This window comes from Trichogramma pretiosum, unplaced genomic scaffold (assembly GCF_000599845.2).
Source record: "Trichogramma pretiosum strain Unisexual culture from Peru unplaced genomic scaffold, Tpre_2.0 scaffold4, whole genome shotgun sequence".
Lineage (NCBI taxonomy): Eukaryota > Metazoa > Arthropoda > Insecta > Hymenoptera > Trichogrammatidae > Trichogramma > Trichogramma pretiosum.
In genome coordinates, this window is record NW_019641688.1 from 866,193 (window position 1) to 892,165 (window position 25,973).

A 25,973-nucleotide genomic window follows, 5' to 3' on the forward strand; every position below is an offset into this window, starting at 1 on the left:
GTGCGAGAGCCTTGGCACTTTGTCCGAGAACTTTTGAACAATCAAAGGTTCTCTGTTTCACATAAAGTGAAAAAAGTCAATGGTTGGACAAAATAGACTCTGAAGCAGACTCGTGTGTTCGTACTTCGCTGCTGTTGCTCCCTATACTACTTTACTATTGGTTTTGGAAGCTCCGCTCACTCTTCTAGAATAATCAACATTGATAGACTGTCAATTAAAAAATTTTTATTTCATTTTTTAAAGCTTTTACCATTGTACAATCTTTTGGTATCCTAGTATTGTACATACTTTTGTCCCTCAAAAAAACTCATTCTCATTTCTTTTTTATTCATTAACATATCCTTATTTTCATTTTTAGAGAGAGCCACGAAGGACACATGAGATCTTCGCACTGTAATTCAATTTTTTCATCTTGCCCTCTGCAATTCTAAAACACCATGTAAATGTTGCTTCTTCACACTGATTACAATCGCATAAATATAAATTAACGAAAGTACCTATTTGGGCATATGGGGTTGTACCCCATGATTCTTCAACTCCGACATCAGTCAACGAATTAATAGCTTGATACATTCAAAAACTATTTTTTATTAAAAACTTTCAGGCGCGCTTCACGCGCGTACATTTTTTAGTCAGTTTCGAAAAAATTTCTATTTTGACCGTAGATGTCACTTTATTACGATTCGACTCGAGTCAAAAGTCAGTCGACCAATCAGAGGCCGAATAGATTGGCTTCACTTTCAGGTCCATCATTATTTTAAGTGAGGATTAAAAAAAAAATTAAGTTGATGCTACAGCTAAGAAAAGTGAGAGATAAAGAATATAATGAATTTGGTCGATACGATATACGTCAAATCGGTGAGGAGGTAAAAAATTGATTTTAAAAGCAAAAAATTGCAATTTTACGGATGTTTCCGCCCGGGTTCGAACCGGGGACCTTGTGCGTGTGAAGCACACGTGATAACCACTACACTACGGAAACGATGTCTGACGATCTTCAATTCGCTTATTTTAGGAGCGCAACAAATTTTTAAGATCAGATTTTTCAAAAAAATTGCGTTGGTAAAAGTTTTTGAAACAGGTGCAAAAATTGTATTTATACTGGATGTTTCCGCCCGGGTTCGAACCGGGGACCTTGTGCGTGTGAAGCACACGTGATAACCACTACACTACGGAAACGATACATGAAGAGATTTGCTTGCTAGATTTCAGGTGATCCAACATTTTTGCATAACTTTTTTATTCAAATTAGTTTATTAAAGTTAGAAGAATAAGGATTTTTTTGGAAAAATTCTGAGTATACTAACAATCACTTCCTTTATTCAAATCTCGTTAATGGTAAGTGTAAAGATAATGATGAATTATTAAATCATTAACAGCAAAATATTTAAACAAATTTAATTCTTTTAAGTTTAGTTAATTAATAACTAATTTTAATTTTTGCATCTCATATTGCATCCTTATCGTTGTCTAATTAATACACATGTTTAGTACTATAATGTGATATTCTTTTTTAAAAAAAGCATCAGCTAAAAGTGTCGATAGTTTATAAGCATTCTGATTGCGGTGGAGAGAGTGGTGCTGCAAGATTAGTTGAGAAAGTGGTGTATCAGTTTTTTTGTTGATAATTGAGTATTGACTGAAAGTTGAGCGTTTTTATTAATTTCCCATTGGTGGCGTGAGCGAGTTATGAAAACAAAGATAAGTTTAGAGCGCACTGTTTTAGTGGTTAGTCTCTTATAAAAGTCAACACAAACCTTAAAGGGTTCATAACAATAATTTACTACAACAGCTTACAATTTTATTGTTTTTATAATCGTAAGGTCCTACGCTATGGAATCGTTGTTTTCATTTCTTATTATTATTTTTGTATCTAACTTGCATGTTTTCAAAATCTCCTCGTGCTTATTTTTAATGATTATGAAATTAAATTTTTATTTATTATTGTGTTCTTATTTATAATGTTTGATTTTGGAGAAAAAATGTACTAACTTTCTTTAGTTGATGCTTTTAATTAACTTGCGCTACTCGTCTTTGCCACTTTACTAAAGTCACGATAAAATTTTTGATTGAACTAGTCACCACTACGCGGCGTCAGCTCCATTGTCGCTCGCGCAGTAGGAAAATACTAGAATAGAATAGAATCAAATGTATTAGGCAAGGAAATGCCGTATTCTTATGGTAATAGATACGTAGATACAATTTCTAAAATTTATATTTTGTATATGGGTCAAAATAATACTTTTTTACAAAACCGCGCGCACGCATATCACCGATCTTGACGCGCTTTTGGTATGTTATAGTACATGGTAAAAAGGTCCCAAAAAAAAATTTTTAGACCCCCTCCCCCCTCCTACCCCCCACTTCCGGTATAAACGTCCATTTTCTATCTATATTTTTTCTGAGGACATGAAGCAAGTAAAAAATCTGAAAAAATTCATAAAAATACTTTTCCACAATCCAAACAACCTTGAATTTTTTCAGATTTTTTGAGTGCTTCAGGCCTTCAGATAAAATCATTGAAAATTTCAAAAATCGAGATACGGCGGTATGAGCCGATGTAGTACTCGGAAATTTTTTCAGTTATTTTTCGCATTAAAAAACATAACCTCAATTTTTTTCAGATTTTTTCAGATTACCTAACGCACCTTTTGAAGCCAAAAACCGATTTTTTTGACGAAAATAATTTTTTTAGGACAGTACGGAGCCTCGAAAAATCTGAAAAAAATTTTTTCTTGTTTTTTTCATCAAAATACGTAATCTCAAATTTTTTCAGATTTTTTAATTGAAGGCGATAGCTTCTAGGGCCGAAAAATGCTATTTTTAACAAAAAATGGTTCCTAGAACCCGATGGTTCCGGTGAAAAAATTTGAAAATATTTTTTTTGAATTCCTTGTCAAATTTTAATAAATTTTGACCGTTTCAAAAGTTCGATTGAAGCTTCCTAGCTCATTTTAGAGCATCAAACGAGTTTTATCATTCCTTAATGTCTTCAGAAACGTCTTCAGATATTTTGCACTAATCTTTGTCCTGCTCTAAAATGAGCTAGGAAGCTTCAATCGAACTTTTGAAACGGTCAAAATTTATTAAAATTTGACAAGGAATTCAAAAAAAATATTTTCAAATTTTTTCACCGGAACCATCGGGTTCTAGGAACCATTTTTTGTTAAAAATAGCATTTTTCGGCCCTAGAAGCTATCGCCTTCAATTAAAAAATCTGAAAAAATTTGAGATTACGTATTTTGATGAAAAAAACAAGAAAAAATTTTTTTCAGATTTTTCGAGGCTCCGTACTGTCCTAAAAAAATTATTTTCGTCAAAAAAATCGGTTTTTGGCTTCAAAAGGTGCGTTAGGTAATCTGAAAAAATCTGAAAAAAATTGAGGTTATGTTTTTTAATGCGAAAAATAACTGAAAAAATTTCCGAGTACTACATCGGCTCATACCGCCGTATCTCGATTTTTGAAATTTTCAATGATTTTATCTGAAGGCCTGAAGCACTCAAAAAATCTGAAAAAATTCAAGGTTGTTTGGATTGTGGAAAAGTATTTTTATGAATTTTTTCAGATTTTTTACTTGCTTCATGTCCTCAGAAAAAATATAGATCGAAAATGGACGTTTATACCGGAAGTGGGGGGTAGGAGGGGGGAGGGGGTCTAAAAATTTTTTTTTGGGACCTTTTTACCATGTACTATAACATACCAAAAGCGCGTCAAGATCGGTGATATACGTGCGCACGGTTTTGTAAAAAAGTATTATTTTGACCCATATATAAGTTATAGAATGGAATGTGTAATCGAGGCGCTCGCTCCTAGCTCGTTGACGACTGCCGAGCGTTGATGGTCAAAGGGTTTACTTGCTAGCTTGCCGTCACTTGGGCGTCTTGCGCTCTCTGAGGCTAGAATATCCGGCCTGTGCTTATCGATGAGCACCTCAAGGTTATTTCTCTTGTAGAGAGACAGTATCGAATTAACATTAATTGACATGATATTGATGCAATCGTAATTTAGATTGTTACGCATTTTTCAAGGTTTAGCTGCAAGTTATAATTTCTGCAGTCGTTGAAAGACCAATTCGAGATGTTTTTCTTGCTCGCTAGTCGATCCCGATGCGATCAAGACGTCGTTATATAGAAAGAATATAGATCACCCAAGGCTTCATTGATGAACTTTTGAAAAGTTTGGGAAGCATTGCAAAGGCCATAGGGCATAAACAAAAACTCAAAAAGCCCAATTGGCGTAATTAATGCAATTTTCCGTACATCTTCATGTGCTATAGGAATTCGATTGAACGCTTGTAGCAAATCCCGTATTGAAAAGATCGATTTTCCACTCAGGATGTTAGTGAAATCTTGCATGTTCGGGTCTGGATACTTGCTGGGCGTAGTCTTTTTTTTAATAGTATTAGGTTTATTTTTGGTTTGACTGAAGTTACAAGTTTTATAGTATATTACTGCCCTAGGCCGCGAAAAACAGAAAAGTCCCAGGGTACGTGTAATTAGTGGCCGATGTAAAGCCGAGGCCGATAAACACGTGCTCTGGGGCTTTCTTTTTTCGCGGCATAGGCCTGTATACTATTTTTCATACACAGTGGCCCGAAAATCGCTCTTCCCGCTTTGCGCAGCGGCAGGGGAGTAGTCACTTTCGGGCCGCTGGTATGAAAATCATATTACTAACGTAACTATAGCTTAATTTTTATATATGGAATGATCTCGTAAGACACTCGCCATATTACAGTGAATTTGAGGTAATTATAGATTTAGAAAATGTTGTACGTATTTTCTAATGTATATTATAAATTTACGCTTCTTAGAAATATAATAACTAAGAATTTGCGCTGGGCTTTAGAAAGAAAAGATTAGTGATGGCATTTAGAAATAACCAGCTACCATATCCATTTTAGGTTATCAGTATTAAAGGAAGTTATTTTTCTGCAAGTTTTCATCAATTTTTACATGTATTGATTGGTTTTCATTTTTGATTATATCCAAGAACATGACATTCATTATAGAATCTATTTTCTAATTTAATCTTTCATCGATGAATTTCCCGAGGTTTTTTTGCGTTTGAAGTAGGTTAGCTGTGAAGATGTTGAACAGCAATGGGGAATTGACTGTATGTTGTATCCTTTGACTATCGTAAAAGTTTTATTTGTGTTTATTTTGTTATTGCTGATTAGCTGGAATTTTTAGTTTTTTAACGCATTAACAATTCATAACAATAATTTACTATTTGAACACTAGCTTACAATTTTCCTTCCCAATTTTTATAGATTAGAATAATAGTTGTGTTTTACTTCATTACTGAAAAAATAAAAACTTTCAAGTGATTATTGATGTTTTGCAAGATGCCGAAAAATGTTCATTCTTAACACCATAACGGTAAAACTTAATAATTATAAACAGTTTTTTGTCTTTAAAGTAGTAATCCATCCGGTACATTATATAATCGATTTATCGAGGTCTGCTGAAATAATTTGATGTATTTTATGTGCCCTTTATTTTACTGCATAGTTGTTTCGAGAAAGGATTCTTTGTGTTAAAAAAATAAATATTCGAACGCACCAATTAATTGTTCAATTCAGTTTAAAATATCTGTTTTAAGTACAATTTTCCAAGAATAGGGGGTTTCATCCTTCAAAGTAAGAATCATTCATCTTCGGTTTGTTTTCACTGCGTTTGAGAGAATCACATTTGATACAACTGATTCCGCATCATATGGGTCATATCAGAAATGAGTTGATAGGTCCAAAAATGACTTATCAACTAAATGCATTTCTTAAAAGTTCATGAAAAAACAAAACTTTTCATGTGTTTAAAAAGTGCCATGGTTCCTTCCTTCAAAATCTACAGCTGCCAAAGTTAGAATCAGAAAACTAACTTTTTTCTCCATAGGCCCAATGTAGCTCTGAAAAATAAATCAAACATAGTATTTTTATGTATTTTTTGATAAGGAATTCATTGGTGATATGTAAAAAGTGATACTCTTACACCATTGAAAATCAAAAAATGCATTTTAGGCCCAAAATAGGTGTGTTCGTCCTCTTGGATTTGCCTGAAATTAATAGAGTATCATTACAACATCAAATTAAAGCCCTCTACCAAGTGGCATTATCGGTTGGCCAATATCAAGGAAGATATACTATGAAATGTGGCTATCATTCACTTTTACATCATGATAGACTGAATGTTATTATCCTTATCAAAAAATACATAAAAATACTATGTTTGATTTATTTTTCAGAGCTACATTGGGCCTATGGAGAAAAAAGTTAGTTTTCAGATTCTAACTTTGAGCAGCTGTAGATTTTGTAGGAAGGAACCATGGCACTTTTTAAACACATGAAAACTTTTGTTTGTTCATGAACTTTTAATAAACGCATTTAGTTGATAGGTAATTTTTGGACCTATCAACTCATTTCTGACATGACCCATATATAATTATCAAAATTTATAGTAATATTGTTCAAAACAATAACTGTTTCCGCCCGGGATCGAACCGGGGACCTTGTGCGTGTGAAGCACACGTGATAACCACTACACTACGGAAACGTTGAATGCGGCGAGTTTATAATGCTATAAATAACTAGATCTCTTGGAAAAGTCGGAAAATTGAAAAAGAAAATTGGCAAAAAATCTCGAGATCATAAACTTTTGAATACCGCAATAGAAAGACATTAGAGATAGATTTTCAAAATGCGAATATGATAAATTTAAAAAGATAAAGATATTAGCTCTAGAGTTTCAACTAACCACGTCATATGAAAAAGTATGCTTTTTTAAGGTAAATACAAAGAATTATAGTATTTGAAGTAATTTATCGTTTTTGAAGATCTACTATATTTAAAATATATACTGTGATGCATAATGTATTTAGAGTATCGATTTCGTTGAGTTATAAAAACGTTAATATTATCGATTATGAAATTGGATTTTACGCGTGAAGAATGAGGTTATATACTGAGAAGAGCTACAGGCAATATCGAATAAATAAAAAAGTCAAAAACTAAATTATATAATTTTTGAAAGTATTGCATTTTAATTAAAAAACATATCAGCAGCCCAAGTATACACAAACAAACTTTAACCCAGCAAGTTTCACTTTCTGTTTTTCACGTTGACAATGGGTCATTTTTACTTTTATGTCGAAAGAAAGTAAGCTCGTAGTTGTGTTCCATTTTAATACAGGTCAAAAGCTTTCTCTCTTAAAGTATATGGCCAATTCTCTGCAAAATAGAATATCAAATATAGTTGTTTTTTTTTTTAGTATGAAAAACTAGAGGTTTTTATGTTACACATATCCGTAAAATTTAATAGAATTTTCTAAGCCGTCTACAACCCTTTTTTAGCGGTCCAAAGTTGGCGGTTTTGTGAATTTCGTGGTTTTTGCTAGTATGAAAAAATTTTTTACTCAGGCGCAATTAATATAATAAAAATAAAATATCGAAAATCGTATAAACTTTAAAAAAAATTGTAATGTGTAAATATAATGTAGTAAAGTAAATATAATAGATTCGATGACGTTATGTTCTAATGGTTTCTTTTTTTCTGAGAAACTTTTCCGATGGCCTGTAACTATCTATAAAATGTTGTTTTCATCGTAAAATCCCAATTTCTAGAATGTAATAAAGGGCGATAAACGCTTCCAAAAAATCTAATAACATTTTTGGACAAGTATGACACCAAAAACAACAAGCTTTTTATGACACCAATAATTGTTGACCATTCGTTTTCACAAAGAATAAGTCTTCTGAAATCGTAATTGTCAATTTTTTATAAGCCTGATATGCCGTAATTCCGTTTTTAATTTTTCGAGGGAGGCTTTTTTTGAAAATTCAAGCCTCATGCCGTGATATCTGGTAATTTTTCAGATTAAAAATCAGGGCATTCAATTTTACACATACGAGGCTTCAGTTTAAACGACACAAACTTCATAGTTTGCAATAAACGAGGAAGAAACGTTTCAAAGCTCACACAAATGCAAACGAGACACGAAGGCTGATGACCGATAAAAGCGTGCGCCTCGAGTTTATGTTTATACACGCTTCGTTTATATATATGCATCTATCAAGTTTCTCCTCTCAACAACAATAACAACAATAAACGGCAAACGCAGAGCCATAAAACAGCTTTTCTTTATTTTATCAAAATAAAGAATCTCGCGAGACTCGCGCGCGCCAAGATCGCAGACAGTGACTTGGCACGAGAAGCGAAAGAGATCCACACGTACACACACATAGAGATCTGTATACGTGCTAACTGATGAATGTCGTCACGTGGTAGTGTACGAACTCGATCAAAGAGAATGTAAAGCATCGTCTAGAATCCGTCCTAAGTCTCGAGGGCTAAGCATTCCTTGCAAATTTAAAATAGTTTATTTAAAAAAAAATTTTTTAATTTCACGTATTTCATAATAATAATCATTGATTCAACAATCTTGTATTGCGTTTGAACATGTAAAGCATCGTACTCGAATAACACGACGCGATTAATGCGCTGCGCCACGGCTTCTGTGTGCCATTGCATTACGTTGCAGAAAAGGGACGTGCGATCGGCATAATCGAGTGTTTCATTTCCTGGTTATATGTCGGCGCAACGATGACCGTGCAAACCCTATATTGGCGGTCGTTAGCCTTACGTCTATAATATAAAGACGCTGTCAGCGATCATAAACGTATTACGCTGTATACCTTCGCGAGAATGTGTCATAACAATTCAACGGGGTATTACGTATAATAAATAAATATAATGCCGTGTCAAGAGTCGGCCAACGTCAGTGTCTGCGAAAATTGGCCCCTCACCGTAGCTAAAGTTCAATTTTTGTTTTCGTATTTTATCGAAAGAAAGAAAGAGTCGGTACGTAGCCGTGGGTCGAAATAAGGTCAACTTTTTTATGCCGACAATTGAAACGCAATTTTTTCGCCTATTCATCCATCGAGGTCCCCTTCTTGCCCCCGTATCATTCTAACGGGTTGGCACGTTTTCTCAAGCGATCTACGCAATTTTTTTATGCACTTTTGTAAGTGTGCAAAGTGTTCAGCGATATATTCGAGAGAGTGAAGAAAATGAGTAGCCCGCCATATTATACACATTCAATGAAAACAAAAGTTGCTCGAATCGCGCAATCTTTTGAAAGATCCGCAACAATATATGCCGATTCTTGTGTTCCACTTTCCATTGCACTTCCTACTCTCACGGGGCGAACCGATCGAATTCATCTTTCTCACTTCGCAAGTATATTTGTACAGAGGAATAATTGGTTGGCAACGATGTTATATCAAACGACCAGTCGTCGCTTCTTTTCTTTTTTTTCTATCAATATAATAAATTTGTTTTTGAATAATTTGACCCCTTCACCACAATAAATAAACTTCATTTTTCATATTAGCTTACTTGATTTTATTTAATTAAATTAATTCATCTTTTTAATAAAAATCATGTAAGTCAAAGCGTAGTTAATTTCCCTCGAATAGAAAAGCATAGTTCACAATATGTCAACAGATGACATATTAGCGGTCATTAGTAGTAAATTTGTTAAGCGATCTATGTACTTAAGAATACGTTTTATGTATATGTTCTGATTTTCAAATCACATCTTTGTGTTTCGATTTTTAAATCCAATTACCCTTACCACTAATTCTCTGTCTTCTATGCATACAGTCCAGGTAATACGTTGTTCACGGTATTGCTCGAAAATAAATGAATCGGCGCGATCATAACTCATTTATATATTGAGATCTGGAACTCTCGGAGCGTATTACATAGAGAGAGAGAGAATAGGCAAGATTTGTGGGTTCGCCACGCGTCTGTGTACACGCCTCCGCCGCCGCTGCTGCCTGTCTGCCTATACAATATTTGCGGCTTGCGTATGTAGGTAAGCAGTGATGAACGGAAAGGCTCGTGTGACTTACTTTTTAATACACTATATTAAATTGAGATTGCGTATAGGCGCTGTGCTATATCTGTTGTTTTTTCTTTCTTTCTCCTCTGGTCTTATTTATTTAGGACGCTCACATTTTGATGCTAACCTACTTTAGTGGGCAATCATAGAAAATGGTTAAATGTAAATTTAGTTTGGTTTTTTTTATTAACAGATGTTTCATCCTTAGTCCTTGATAAAAGTAGTCGGTAATTAAGAGCGTTGATTGCGATTTTACTCGCTTATCAATGAACTGTAACATCTAATACAAATTGAGTGTATATTATTTTCATTCATCGAATTCTGGAGGCTCGACTCCGAGTTTTTGTTCTTTTTTTAACTTTTATCTAAACCATCCTACTTTACTATAGTACAATAGCAGTATACTATTTATATACGTTCCGAGCCCAGTGTCGGGTGCGCGGAAAGTTCAACAACCTCCGGGTCGTGTATACGTTATGTACCGCAAACAGCCAAAGTTGGGCATTTTTCTTGCGTCATATATGCGTGCTGTTATTTATTTTTTTTTCCTGTTACATTTTGTACACTGCCTGAAGCTCGCACGTCCCGAAATGAAGAAAACCCGTTAAGGCATTTTCTCGCGCACGATGAGTATACATAGATATAATAATGTATAAAGCACTCTTGCTCTCTCCTGTCACTTTCAAGCTCAGCCAATTATCTTTCCAATTTTCAAGTAGCCAGACGCAGTACGTATATATCGTTAACACGGCTAAGTAGTACCTTAATTTTTTTAATTTAAACAGATATTAGTGTTTCAAGAATTATCAGGGAGAGAAAGCTTTTCGGGCAAAAAGTGTACATTTATTTTCATATAAATATAATTACATTTGCAACTCAATTGAGAGTGATTGAGTAATTGACGTCAATTATAAATAATCGAATTTATGATTATTTAAATAATGTATCGATTTAAATTGAATACTCAGTAAAATGATCTGATTACTTTGTGAAAAAAAAATCATTAAGATCTAAACAATTTTTATGTTCAAACTTGATAAGATAGAAAATGAGTTTTTAGTGTTTTTTAACATTGCTTCACAATTTAAAACCTTAAATTAAGAGGAGGTCTAATGTAAAATCAGACATTTAGATTGATACTGAATTTTATTTAAAGTAAATGAAATTTTATTATTTCTTACACTAATATTTTACATGAATTGCACAAAAAGGCACAAAAATGCAATTATATACATTACTTTCAATGAAAATGTGAACAAAAATTTAGTTCTATGCTACAATTCAAAAATTTTGATTAGAAATTAATGTTTTAACGGAGATTTATTTTTTGATGATTGCTCAAAAGATGTATGAAAATTCAACCATAATTAAGGTCAGTCTTCACCACTAGATGGCGAGAACCTTTGTTTTTAAATCTGCAAGCATGAAAATCAAAATAATTGTATATGAGTAAAGTAAACAAGGTTAAAAAATGTATTTTTTTGTAGTACATTATGTTATACATAGTACGTGAAATGTACTTTTTTGAAAAAATTCGATTATCTGTTATTATTTATGACAATGATGAGGCTTCTGTAGGATTCATTTATATATTGCACACTCTCTAACACCAGGCGAGAGAGAAAAGGATGCGCTTGCTGCTATATTGCATTTAATGTATAGTATACACATACGGCGTGGGTGACCCGTTGACCTCGCAGCAACGAGACGGCGGTGAAATCTGTCGAGCGCGCATACATGTTACGAGTGTGTGCATGTACAACGCGCAAGCGGACCGAGATCTACTTGTTGCGTGTCGCGCTCTCAAAAACTTTCATACATATCCTATGTGTGATTCGAACGAGGTGATTCTTCTTTCTCTTTCTCTCGAAGTGAAATTTGGACCAATGGAGATCCTTGCTAAATGTATGCACATGTATGTGTATGTGTGTGTGAGTGTGCCGATTTTTGCTTGCATGTGTTTGCATTTTCGGAATTCGGGAGAAATTTTTAGCTCTTTCTTCTTTTGAAAATCGTTACCGAAGACACAAAGGACAATTAGGTTTACGATGGTCTTTTATTCAAGATTATTTATTGCATTTTTAAAAAAGTTTTACACCGTATATTTTGATAGATTTATAACTTTTGAAAATTCAGTCGTACAATAACTTGAATTTTCGTTACATTATATTTACCATCATCACCTTTTGAGTTCATATACATTTGCAATCAAGTTTTACGACTTGAAAATGAAAAAAATGCTTTCATCAAAGAAACTTTCGACTTTCCATCTGCCTTCAATCGCTCCTTACTAGAGCCGTAAAAATCGAATCGCTGCGCTACAAGCGAAGGTGCCAATGGTTAAGAAAAAAAGGGATAAGGATCTCTCCTCAATGGAAATTGAAACTCTGCGCGTGCGAGAGCGCATCTGCAGAGGCACGCGCGGTGAACTAAATTACATGTGCATATACACGTGCAAGAGAGCAAAAGCGATCGCTCGAGAGAGCAGCGGCAGCAGCAGCAGCTAAAGGTTTCGAGGGCAAAGAGAGTTTCGAGGTGGGAAATCTCACCGAGACTGAAGAGGGGAGGGCAACTCTGCCTACTGACGCTGCTGCTGCTGCTCCAAACCGATTTCTCGTGGCCTTTTTTTCGTATTTTTGTCTCGAGACCCACGTCTTACTTTCGTTTCGTTCGATTGTCTTTCTACAATATATATACAGCACACATATATACACTTGGATGTGCAGCTCGCGACGCGACGAACGTTGTTGCACTGCCACTGCAACGATCAGCGCGTTGGAGTTTCTAATTTTCGGAGAGAAAATAAGCGCTCGAAGGTGTATATCGTCTACATTTATACATGCCGCGATATCTAGGTGTATCTTCGCTCGTATATGTTTATGGAACTTTTAACTGATTTATATGCCGTACACGTATCCGTGCAATATTGTTATTGCCGCGCGTTCGGAAGGAGCGCGATAAAATCTGTATATTTGCCGCTCATGGTATATAACGTGTATTTGCACGCGAGCCATTAGACACAGATGCTGCTGCTGCCGCCACGGAGAAAGCTAAATTCGATCGATTGAATTGTTCGACGTTTATATACAATTCTGATGGATTTCGAGCCACACATCTCGCCCGTACATAAATGATAATGAATTATAAATAAATGTATCGAGTGCAAACCAGCTTTACTCCAGATATCAAATGAGACATCCACCTTTGGAATTATAATCGAATTTGACGAAAAAGCTCAATTGTCATGAATCACGAGATAAAGATCATCTGCATGCTCTTCGTTTTCATTTTGATTTCGATCTCGCGCATGCACACGACGTATTAATAAGAAATCGACCCCTCAATCGTCAGAGTGCGCTCAGTTATGCATCGATTTAATTGCTCGTACAACGACGATACGTATACAGAACATTGTTTGCAAAGATGTAACGCACGCAAAAAAAGGCAGCCAAGGTGACATTCGATTTACTGCTCCGATATAACATACATACTACCGTGCCGTGTGCCGTTAAATATTATTTTTATCGATTCACGTATATATTCTTTTTTTTTAAAGCGAAAATAATCCTTGAACGCGAGCGTGCGTTTCATTATCTATATACGCTCGAATTCTGCGCGCGCGACTGTCTGCGATATAGCTTCTTCTTCGTACATTGTGTATCTGTTTTTTTTTCGACAAAAACTGCCGTTTCACTCGTGCAGACGCGGAGTAATTTCTCAATTACCCATATAATATAAATTTCTTGCGCGTCTAGATTTTCGAGGCAAGCGCGCGACTTTTTGATTCCTGCGCGAGATCGTTATCGTGGCATTCCACTCGACGTTGGTGGCTTTGCGCACGTTATTCAATCAATTAATTATTTTTCTTGTACCTAATTTGCTCTTGAAAAAGGTCTGAGAACGCGACGATACGTTCGATTTTTACCGATGAATATCAACGAGGCCAAACATTCGAAACGTTTGCGGGCTTCAACCACTCGTCTACGTTTCATAAATCATTTAAACTCTGTTATCAAATTAATCGATTCTCGTCCACTCATTAAGGCATTATGTAAAATCGTTTAAAAAAAAATCTAATAATCAGGCGTTGATTCTATATCGGCTGTTTATAATTTACCGCAAATAATCGTATCTCGTTTACATGCTATTTCAAGTATATTTCAATATACATATTTATTAGATCTATATACACATCGCACACGTCGCGTAAAACACATACTCAAAGTCTCGTTTTCATCGGGCCGCTCGTAAGTACGCCGCGTTTATATACATTTAATGTTTATAAGAACGTCCATCAACGGGGCAGAGTCCCGCCGAGACGCTCATACGTACGTACGCGTGCCTGTAATATAACACGATATGTCTACAGCACGAAATATATGCAAATTTTTCCTTTTACTCTCAGCTGTAAATGTATATATCGGTAGTGTGTGCGTCTCGAAATGTACCCGTCTCGCGCATTGCCCTCTTTATAAATGCGAGAGACGTAGTTGTCAGTCGTCGTAGTCTTCGTCGTAGCAAAAATCGTTGCTTATTGTTATTACTTACGCGTGGCGCGTGGCGCGCGAAAATTGGCACGAGTGGACTCGTTGTAGCGTGGATTTACTTTTTCTTTTTGTAGCATATAATATAGTCGCTTATAAGTCTGTGTGTATATACTTGTGTATATACACGGCGCAGCTTTACACGCTACATTACACTCATGCGGGTCGTCGAGAGGTCTCTCCGCAGCTACTATCCGACAGATTGTTTTTTTTAGGTTTAAAAAGTGCTAAAACACGTTACGGGTGTGACGTCTGTAAATGTATCATACTTATAACGAGAGCACACACATACACATACACACACACGATTCGATCTTACGCCTCAGATTATTAATGGGCTCAATGGGACGCGCCGCCGTATATATATAACGCGTTAAATATGTCGTAAAAAGCGTTGTTTTGAAAAATACGCGCGGTCATTACGGAGTTATGTATTATACATTATTATCGGATCTACGTGATAGATTGATCAATGAATGTAATTGTCGATGCTGTTGATATATACATTATGGGCCGCAGACGCTACATCTGTATATGTGTATGATACACACCTCAATCCAGACACGATAGCCTCGATTCAATTGAAATTTTATGCATACTTCGGCGTTACGTGTATGTTTACGACTAGCCGACAAAAAAAAAAACAACGATGTACTGAAAGAAGAGCGCCTACTTATGAGTATCTTCTTCGTGCTTCCTTTTCCTTTATTTTCTCCCCCCGACGAGAGAAGAAAACTTTCGCTGCTTCTATGGAGCATCTGTCTCATTTGCTAAACGAAGTCCTGCACAGACAAAGCCGATCGATGATATACTGCAGTGCACTTCACGAATATCTATATAAAATAACGTTATATACCTGTGTATTTGCTGCTGCGCACGTAACAAGTGTGCGGTGAACCTCGAGAGTGCACTCGATGGCAACACGACTCGAGGAGCAGCGCCACATCGTGGCACGCATCATTGCGTGCACAGCGATGTGCGCGTTTGTGAGCGTGTTGTGCAGGACAAAAAATTAAGTTGAAAGGAAAAGTTGAACTTTCTTTGCTGCAGAGCATGGACTGTAGATGTATGCGTTAAACGTTTCACAAGTGCCATGCTCATTCATTCTTGTATATCTTGAATCCAGGTCACGCAGATTTTTTCAGGCTTCACTTTTAAAAAAATATTAAATTCAAAGAAAATTATTTAGTGTAAAATTAGAAATTAGAATTAAATGAACCGATTATGAATTTTCACATTAAATCTTCGTTGAAAATCATTGTGTCAGTACCGACTTTTTTATATTAACCGCAGAGAAAAAAATTATGAAAATGCAATCATTAAAAAATGCCTGAATTTAAACATTTTCATTTAGTTTTTGTTCTAATGGTACAAAAAATGTGTGAAAATTCAATCATACTTAAAGCCAGCCTCCACCGCTAGATGGCGAGTACCTTTATTTGTGAATCCACAAGTAGCAAAGTAATATAATTGTATAAGTCTGAGATGGACTTTTGGTTTTCAAACCTGTATTGTTCTTCTACATCTTTTCCATAAAAAAATAAACAAATAAAGGCTCATTATATAGAGTCGTGCGTACTTTCACAAGTTTCCCCAACGCGATCATTACATTATCGAGAAAAATGTCAAAAGAATCGAAAGACAGGGAAAGGGCGAATATCGGCCCACTCTTGCATAGCTGCCAAACAGCTCATTGTTTTCTTGCTCATGTAGACCCAGCTCGGTCAGATAAGAAAGCAGTGCAGACGTGCTTGCATAAGTCGTTTTTTTTTAATTTCTTTTTTTTTCTTTTTTTTGTTGTAAATTCGCGAGTTCAACGACATCGCGCGCGCTGGCGACTTTAATGCAACGGTTTAGTAGCGGCTTGGCAGTAGTATACAGTGCACGTGAAAGCGTGAGAGTTGCACGATGTGTATTATATATAGAGAGAGACTCTTTTGCTGCGGTGCATCGGTGGAAAAGTAAAAGAGCGAAAGGGAGGGAGACGTACAGCGCAAGATATCACTTTCGAAATTTCGCCCTCTCGCACCCACGCAACACGACGCTATAGTGAGACAGAAAGAGAGAGAGAGAAAGAAAGACCGAGTAATAAAGGCCGCATTCGAAGGCCCGATAATTAACGATCTCGAACGAGACTCGAAATTTTCTCTCTCGTTTATCTATATATTCGGCTTCGAAGTGTTCGCGATCGTGCCGTATTTATGTTAGCGATTCGTGCAAGCACAGAGAGATTGATGGACCGCATTTGACCGTGAAAGGGGGAAACGTTTCGTTTAAAATCTTACATACACATATAGCGAGTGCTGCACACAAAAATCGTGATGTCTGCGCGCGGGAGATGGTTCGAGTCGTATTAGGCGCATTTTCGGTGCGCTCGAGATTCTCTATATCGTATACGCGAATCAGGAAAGTTGAAATAACAAAGAAATTTCGTTCATAAATCCTCAATCAGCGTTTCCGACTGTCTCTCGCGATCGTAACAACTTTCTTTATTCGATTGCCGGGGACCGAGATGGAGCTCGTGTCAAGCCGATTCCGTATACACTCGATGTACAATATAATACGATACTTAGCGACCTTTTTCTTTTCATTACCTTTTTTCTCGCTAATTGAGCGCGCACGTGTGTAAATATATATAATATATAAGTTTGTGTGATAAAAAATCGAGAGTGAAATTTTCGCCGCAAGAAAGTTAATCCGTACGTCCGTCCGCGCGCGTCTACGTCCGTCTGTAAACGCGTTGTAAATAAGCCAAAGGCTCGGTTTCGAGTACATATACAACAGATCGGTGCGGTTATAAAAGCTCGGAGCTGCGCCTGATATATATAAACAAGCTATATAGACGAATGGTCTCGATTCGCTTATCTATCGCGGGCCGCATGCTTTATTCCGTACAAAATAGAATTTCCATCAAATATGTCTTGGCCATAGCCACTATATACGTTATACAGGTACATATAATGCACGGCTCACGCGTACGTATGCCGCTGCTGCTATATAAGTGAAAATTGCCCGATCCAGGTCAAGTTGGCAGTCGCGCGTCCGAGAGCTCTGCGAGCCAGCGATCGAGATATCGCCGAGAAACGAGACCGCGAGCTACTCCCCCGCTTAGCATATATATACAACACTCAACACACACGTGTATCTGTGTCTGTACTGGCTGCTGCTGTTGCTGCCTTCATATATGCCTGTCGCCCGCGCGCTCTTATACGTCTGTGTAGCAGAGAAAGTAAAGCGCGATTGGCGCATCTCATATGTGCAGTGTGTAGCATACATATATAACATAACGTATTTACAGCAAACTGCAGCAGCAGCAGCATCAGCAGCAACAGCAACTGCAGCGCGAAGGTAAAAGAGAGTTAAGGATGTTTGTGTGTACCTACGCCGAAGCGCGCGCGGATATATACATGTATTTATAACGCGAGCTGACTTTCTTGTGCCCCTCCATGGAGATGGACGCAGTATATCGAAGCTCGGTGCGCGCGCGAGCCTTGTGCTGCAGACCTTTTCGCCACCCACTTTTGCGGCGCATATTATATGTACCTTTCTCGCGCCTCGACGCAGAGTGAAAGAGTACTTATTTTTTCCGTGCGCTCCTTTCTTACTCTCTCGCGCGCGAGCGCGTCCGTACACATTCTGTTGCCTTCGTTTTTTTTTTCTTTTTTTTTAATTTTCTTTTTTTACCGAACATGTAACTCCTTATCCTGCTTCGTCTTCGTATTATACTTTTCTTCAAGGCGAAGAGCTTTCTTTTATTGAGAAATTGCTTACAAACACGTTGTGTATATTTATATACATACACGCGCCCGCCGTAATATTCGGGATCGAGGTCAAAGTGACGCGCCGCCACTGCCGCCGAAGCAGCGCAAGTTTAAATGCCCGTCGATATTGGGTATGGTATATGCGTTGAGAGATAAAAACTTTAGATACGTGTGTTTGGGTGCAGGTGTTGTGGCGCTTGTTCGACATACGAGAGAGGACATGCAACCCATCTTACGCTCATTTTTCTACGATGATACCGCGAGATGATAAAGATAAAAACGCATGAATAGATGTCGCGCGAGACTGGAACGCGTCATAATAATCCTATTTGCATTGATAAGTTTGTTTAAGGGGGGCCCAGTTCGTGCTTATGTTTATCTAGGCTAATGATTTCTCGCGCTTACTTCATATTTTTGTTTGTTACACAGATATATATCATTTCGAAAAAAGAATGACGCGAGGAGAAAGAGAAAGAGCAGATAGAAAAAAACAGAACAACGGCAATGTGTCTATTAGACCAAACGTGCGACGATACCCTACTTTTTAGGACGGTTACTATATGAAAGAACTCATATAGACGATAGCATGATTAGAAAGCTATCCGTTGATTGAATCTCGAATGCATTGCGCGAACTCAAAATCCAAGCCAAGTCGAAAATGTAGTTATCCAAAACATAATTTGTCGTATATGAAGTATATCAATCCTCGTAGAAATTCTGAACGTTTCTTATGGCTTGATGATCAATAAATGACCATTTAAATTTTATACTACATTTCCATTAATTTACGTGTTATTGAAGATATTATGTTATAATTATGTTACATTCTAAGTTTTATTCGCATTTTGAATAATCCGAAAATATAAGTTTAATTGTTTCAAAAAAATGTGAACCACTTTTCAACTGCTTTGAATACTATAATAGCACTTTAAGTTTCCACCACTAGATGGCGAGTACTTTGATCTGTGAATCTGCAAGTGGCAACGTAGAAATAATTATATAATTCAAAACACGGTTTTGAACAAACAATAATTTTACATACGTATACAATGTATACTATACATAGAATTTTTTATAGGGGAAATTCGTACACGAAATCGTTGACAATTTTTCAGGAAAACTAGGTATATCTTGGGTTGTATAGAGTTTCGTTTACCAATTTTAAAATTTCGTACGATCTATGCTGGTTCTGGATTCACTTATTTTCTTTTGCGTATGTACGCAAGCAGCTCTGAGTGCACGAGCTGAACGCCGTCATAGTCGAGATGCATTGACTTGTAAAACGACAGACGCTACAAGATGCTGTGTATTTCCGAGCTCTCATTCAAAATTGCTGAACCGCTCTGTGTAGTTGGTGATCTAATTGATCCGCCGAAGTTCAAGAAGCTTTTTCGTTGCCCAAAAACAAGCCATAGTAAGTTCAGTACTGTACCAGGGAAGGCGCGGGAAAATTATTCTCAACTCGATACGGCGATAAGGATATGGAATCGCAATTTTAAAAAATGTAAGCAGCGAGAAAAGTACGAATTTTAAAGACAATTTCACTTACTCCACTTTCGATGCGCGTCACTCTCACTCTTTTTCCATAAACCAAATTCGGATATGTAGTGCATGAAATGATATACAGCGGAATCACGTAACCATTGCGTTTTTTTTTCTTGCTCGCGCCGTCTCGCGTATACATTGCCAAAAGGTAAAAGTGCCGCAGCGCTGACATTGGGGTCATGAAATTTTTGGCTCGTTAATCATCCGCGCGGTAACTTTTACTCTCTGCCGATCGACTGCAGAAAAGAGAGAGAAAGAAAGAGAGAAATTTCTAATACTCGGCGTGGGTCTATACGGGTTTATGCTAAGTTTAGCCTCTTGACCTCTTCTGCTGTAAATATGAAGCAAAATGTGTATATAATGAGCCGAAATGTATCCTTTCACTCGTTTGTAAGCTTGTGCAGCCAAGATTCACCATCCACCATTCATAAACTCGACTAATTTACCCCCAATTTTTAGTATATAATCATTAGATTCATCACTAAACGTGAACGTGTACAACGAAAGCGGCATACATGTTTCATATTTGCTTCACCAATAAATATATAACTCATTTTTAATAATCGCGATTAGAAACTTTTAATTAAAATTTTTTCAAGTTGCATGAATAAATCGAAAAATATGCCTGGCATTCATTTTATATACGACGTTTGCTCGATGCTTTAAAAATATCTTCTTCTTCTTCTTTTTTTAATAATTATTGACTGCAAAATATACTTTCTGATACATTTTTAAGTCGGGTCAGTTTACTCCGACCAATTCTTTCATCTTCAAGAAATTTGAAAAAAGAAAACAAAGTCATAAAGTATCGCACTTAATTCGAATAATGAACTTTCGCCGCTGCCACTGCTGCTGCTACTGCTGCTATCTCGGTCTCTCGAGCGTCTTCGCTCTAGTGCTTTTTATACCTAAACTTTCAATTTATTCGCAGTACTATATACGATCCGAAAATGTGCGTGCATACAGTGGCAGCGACCGGAGTGCACTTTTTTTTAAGTATCTCAAACTCAAAGCAGCAGCAACAGCAGCGGTAGCAGCGCACGCGTGCGGCAAATTTATGACTGCTACTACGGCTTTGCATACACACATATTGCACTCGTTTATGCACACATTAGCGTAGATATAAAATACATTACGACCGGTGATGATCAGACTGATGACCGGTTGTTAAAAAAAAGCCGTGCTTCGTTTATAATCGTGCGCGCGCGCGCGCTGATGTGTGGCTGTGTGTGTGCGAGAAACATAAAGAGGAAGGAAATAGAAAGTTTCGGCTCGTTGTCTGAGCGACGCGAGCCCTACATTATATATATAAATCGAGACGAGCTGGAGAATCGTATGCTGTATATTATTGTTGAGCTGCGTACATATATACACGCCGTGTATATACATAATTCCCTCAGCTGCTATATAAAGGCTCCGGAATCAATTAAACTTGAAATTTATATACAACAAACTCGACTCGTGAGTCACTTCGTTTGGACGGACAAACTCACATACACAGAGACTCGACTGCAGAGTGCAAAAACCTTTTGTTTTTTCTCAAGCGTGATGTGTACAATCGACGACTGCACAGCACGCGACAGTCTCGAGCGATATGTGTGAAAGAAACTATTACATACAATCGAAGGTTTGTTTACGATTCCTTTCATCGAATCAGTATCAAATGGTAATACGATCTCGCGATCGGTAATTTGAAATCGATCGAAAGTTAAACGTCCGTAGTACGAGATAACAATCTATTATATGTATATAGAAAAAGCATATGTGAATGAATGAACGACAAAGAAATTAATTCGTAACACGGCAGTCATACGTTAACAATTTGTTTGCGAATAAAAAAAATAAAAAAACGAGAAAAATTTCCGATGGATCATTTTTACAGCGATGACCGTGGGTCACTATGCTGATTTGCCTAGAGGCAAACAAACAAGGTGTTCCGGTTTAAGTAAATTTTTTGCCTCCAGGCAAATCTGTAAAGTAACCAGCATAGTGACCACTGTAAAAGTGATCTATAGATAGTACGGGTCGAGCCTTCGATCGTTTCAATGTAAACGAAAAAAAAGAGGCAACGAGAAAACAAGATTCAGAGGCGTCGGAAATTTTTCGATTTGGAAAGAAAGAGCCAAGGAGATACTGCGAGATTGGAGTAAATATTTTATCGAAGCAACGACATTGGCATATTTTTTGGCAATGAATCCGTGTCTGCTGCCTCTTACGATCCGTATGTCATTGTCTTGTTTGCTCGTGTGCGGTACGAAATGAAAAAAAAAATCAAAATTTACACGCATTCCACGCGATATCGCTCAAACATTTATCCATGCGCGCAAAATACCACATATTGCATACGTCTTGTGTGCCATATATATTGGTAATTGCATTGGCTTCGCACATCAAATTATACGCGATGATTAGTTTGCAGGTCATGATTAATAGCGACAACAACTCGAATGCGCATATTTTTCAATTTACCCACACGTTCCGGGGCACGCGCTGTTTGATATTTTCTTTTTCATGTACAAATACTCTCATTTGTTTTGAAGAAATCGACGAAATGCCAACTTATTACGCCTGGCATGTCGTCGTCATGTCGCGCTGCAGCTGAAGAGCGGTAAACAACGCGCCTCGCGTCAGGCACAGCGCACACACAAAAGTTCATTACACAGCAGCAGCAGCAGCAGCAGCAGCAGCAGCAGCACGCGGTGCAAGTGTGCGGCCCGCGCGCTGCATTTATAAAGACGTCACGTCACACAGTAAGCTATAAATGTATAAAATACACACGCATTATATATATACTGCAGCTACTCGATCGCGCAGTGTGACGTATTCCTTGCCGCGCGAGCTGCAAGTTTATATAGGTGCAAAAGGCTCGAGCGAGAGAACTCAGGATCGCTCGCGCACAGCGTATAATGCATACAGGCGTCTTATATGGCCACATGACACGCAACGTAGCTATAGATATATATAAACGACTTCCCGCGCTCGGCTTTTACCGCTTCGTGGCCTTGACGCCGCAAAATTACCGCTGCTGCTGCAAAGCTTGTTAACGCACTCGTGATCATAGTGCGAGGCACCTTGCACGTGCGTGAGAGAGAGAGAGGAGATATGATGAAGCTTTATACGCATGCTGCGATCGTTTCGTTTCCTTGCTTTTTCATTCCCTTCCTGGATCCTTCGCGCTTTAGTATAAGTGACGCGTTACGCGCCTTCGATTCGATTTTCTCCAAGGTAATCTAACGGTTCACGCGCGAGGAAAATCCACCCGTGCGGCAGCGCAACGTGCTTATAGTAGTAGCCTTGCGTGCTTAATGCGTGAATTGCAGCTTTCATGCGGCCGAGTTAGAATGTATAGGCACGCGCCACAACGTATTTTGAGAGAAGAAAAAAAAAAAATAAAACAACGCGTCGAGGACACGACGCCGAAATATGTAGAACACGGCATCGACGCATATGTAATGCAGCGCGCCGCTCATTATGGACGGTAGAAAGAGCGAGAGGGAGAGAGAGAAAAAATCGAAAAGGCCACACTCGATTCGTAATAGTCGCCGAGCGTGTGCACGCGAAATCGGGTATAAATACCATTTTAACATACTCACCTCGATCTCGTTTAAAACTTTTGTTTACCTTTCGGGCACGAGTGCGTCGAGCGCTAATGTAATACAAGCGTAATGAGCGAGTCGGAAAAAAAATTGCAACTCACCAGGAGAGTTCGATGCGTAACACCGGTATGCTCATCGCCACGTCGTTATACCGATTTTTACCGATTTCCGAATTGTGCATTTACTCGTAGTTAATAATTTATACGTCATAATGTGCGATACAGCCAATGAGCCGCAAGCACGAAAAAAAACCAACCTCGTTATTGTGCATCAAAGAAGTATCAATACGGTCGAGCGACAATGTCAATTTTTTAACTACAACAATTCATCAATCCGCGATAATGAATGAAAGAAAGCGACTGCACAATTTAAATTAATTGAAACGCCAGATGCGATCGTCAATCTCAACCGACGGTTATATAATTAATATCGTTTGAACGCGCCTTTAATATTATTTTCATTTGCTAGCAAAGATGATCGCAGTCAATTTTCTTTTCTTTCTTTTTTTTTCGTTTTTCTACCAAGTGTGCAGCTGAGATAGCGCATCACTGCATGAAGCACCATCGCACCGAGACGCATATGTTAATGCACGCATATTATATCGAGGTCACTGACCGACACTTCACGACTGTCTCGAGGCTGCCCCGAAAGCTAACGTACCGATTTTAATTGATAATTCATTTGATTATATGGAGGACAGATAAATCACCTTGAATTGAATCAAACTTATATAAAAATTTGAAACAATCGTGCATGTTTCGTCAAAATGATTTTGAAAAATCTGAGCATTGACGCGAGCGCTACTTGTGATATTTTTACTAATCAATGATTTAATTACTTAATATCTAGCGCTCGTGTCCTAGTTTTTATAATCGTACGGGCGCCAGACGTGGTTGTTATAAAACTTTTACGCTCGTGAACACGTTTATAATAAGCATTGATACCCACACACAAACACACTTGTACCCTTGCTTTATACGACTTGTTTTTTCCTTTCAGTCTGTGGTGGTGAAATGTCGATGCTCTTTTTTTTTCATTTGATTGTAAATATTTGATCTTCTTCGTAATGATTTGTAATAGGCTAGCTTCATCGCGAGCTTAATCAATCTCATCGTCGAAATCAATCGCGAATCGTGAATATGCGCGCTTGTATAACAATCAAACACACAAAGGGTAATAAAAATACCACGTGCGCATTATTATATTCAAAGGCAAAAGAGGCGCGAGCGAGGCAGCTGGACAATCTTTTTTTTTTCATGTCAATCGGCCGATCAGAAAAGGCCGCGCGCGTGTGTGTCTTGAGAGCTCGATTTTATTGGCTTGGAGAGAATTCATGACGATCTGATCTTTCTGCTCGGGTGACGAAAATCAAAACAAAAGTAGTTTATAAAACGTATCAAGTTGAAATACTAATGTCGTCAAGGTCAGCGTGACGAACCTAATGTTCAAAATTTGATAAGGCAATTTAACTGCTTCGCTTCCAACCGAGCTATCGCAGTAATTTTTCATATAGCAATCATAAGATTGCGAGGGTGTGAGCATTTTGGATTTTTTCTAGCTCGTTCGAGTCGATGAGTCAAAAATATGGGGGAAAAAATATGATATCATTTCTTCGAATTGCTGACTTGAAGTTGAATAAACGATATTCTTATCCCAAGTACATAAATCGGAGTTTAATGAATTGCAATGTATATGCGCGATTTTCGCAAGTCAATGATATAATTTCAGTGTTATAAATGAGATTATATCAATAATCGTCATTTTTATTGATTTGTCAAATTTTTAAATCAAACAAGAGCGCGACGAGTAGCGCGTGCACGTTTTCAAAGACTCAAATCAAAGAGATGCGATCGATTTCAGCACGTCACGATCTAATATATCTAATAATATGTCTAATGTACATAAAATAATGGTTGATGACAAAGTCGATTTTAAAATTGAAAAGTGTTAGCTCGCTAGCTCACAATCCGATGAAGGTTAACGAAAAAAAAGGCGAAAAAATAGCTGCTCGCACGTGCACTTTTAGAAGCATTTTTGTTCATACCTGACCGGACACGGCGGAAAATCGAAGGTTGACGATTAACTATAGTACGCGTTAACATTCAAAACTAAGTCGTCATTTTTTTTAACGATGTGACCACGACAGCGAAATTTGCGCTTAGTATATATTCGCATTCGAGAGGAAAGTGGTATTTTAAAACTTGACGCGTATGTGAGCAACTGAATCTAAAACCGAATTGAAAAACAGTTCATTAGAAAAAAAATGAAAAAAAAAAATACAGTGCGCATTTTTACGCTTTACTCGAATTGATTTGAAATTTTTCCTCTATTTCACGAAGGTTAAGCGTTATTTTTACGATTTTTCGTTTTGTTTTATTATCAATGAATGCGTCTATAGGTATTCGCGGACACTTACGTACTTGCGAGCAACAAATATTTTCGTTAAAATTTTTTCGAGCGAGATTTTCTAACCACACCAACTTCTTCAAGGATACGTTTTTCGTCAAAATCGAGCGAATCAACAACCATGGGAAACTTTTCAATGACTGATTTGTGCTGGAGCTGGAGTTTTTGGCTGACGCAAGCGTGGGCTTAAAACGCAGATGCCACCCGCAATGCTGATCGAAAG

The 25,973-nt window shown here is 37.4% G+C and overlaps 3 non-coding genes across 3 annotated transcripts; all 3 read right to left on the bottom strand.

Moving 5' to 3' along the window:
• Positions 1–909: 909 nt before the first annotated feature.
• Trnav-cac lies at positions 910–982 on the bottom strand. The gene has a single exon. It is a non-coding gene; the product is annotated as a tRNA-Val (tRNA).
• A 124-nt stretch (positions 983–1,106) lies between these two features.
• On the bottom strand, positions 1,107–1,179 carry Trnav-cac. The gene has a single exon. It is a non-coding gene; the product is annotated as a tRNA-Val (tRNA).
• A 5,297-nt stretch (positions 1,180–6,476) lies between these two features.
• On the bottom strand, positions 6,477–6,549 carry Trnav-cac. Its single transcript has one exon. It is a non-coding gene; the product is annotated as a tRNA-Val (tRNA).
• Between the last annotated feature and the right edge of the window lie 19,424 nt (positions 6,550–25,973).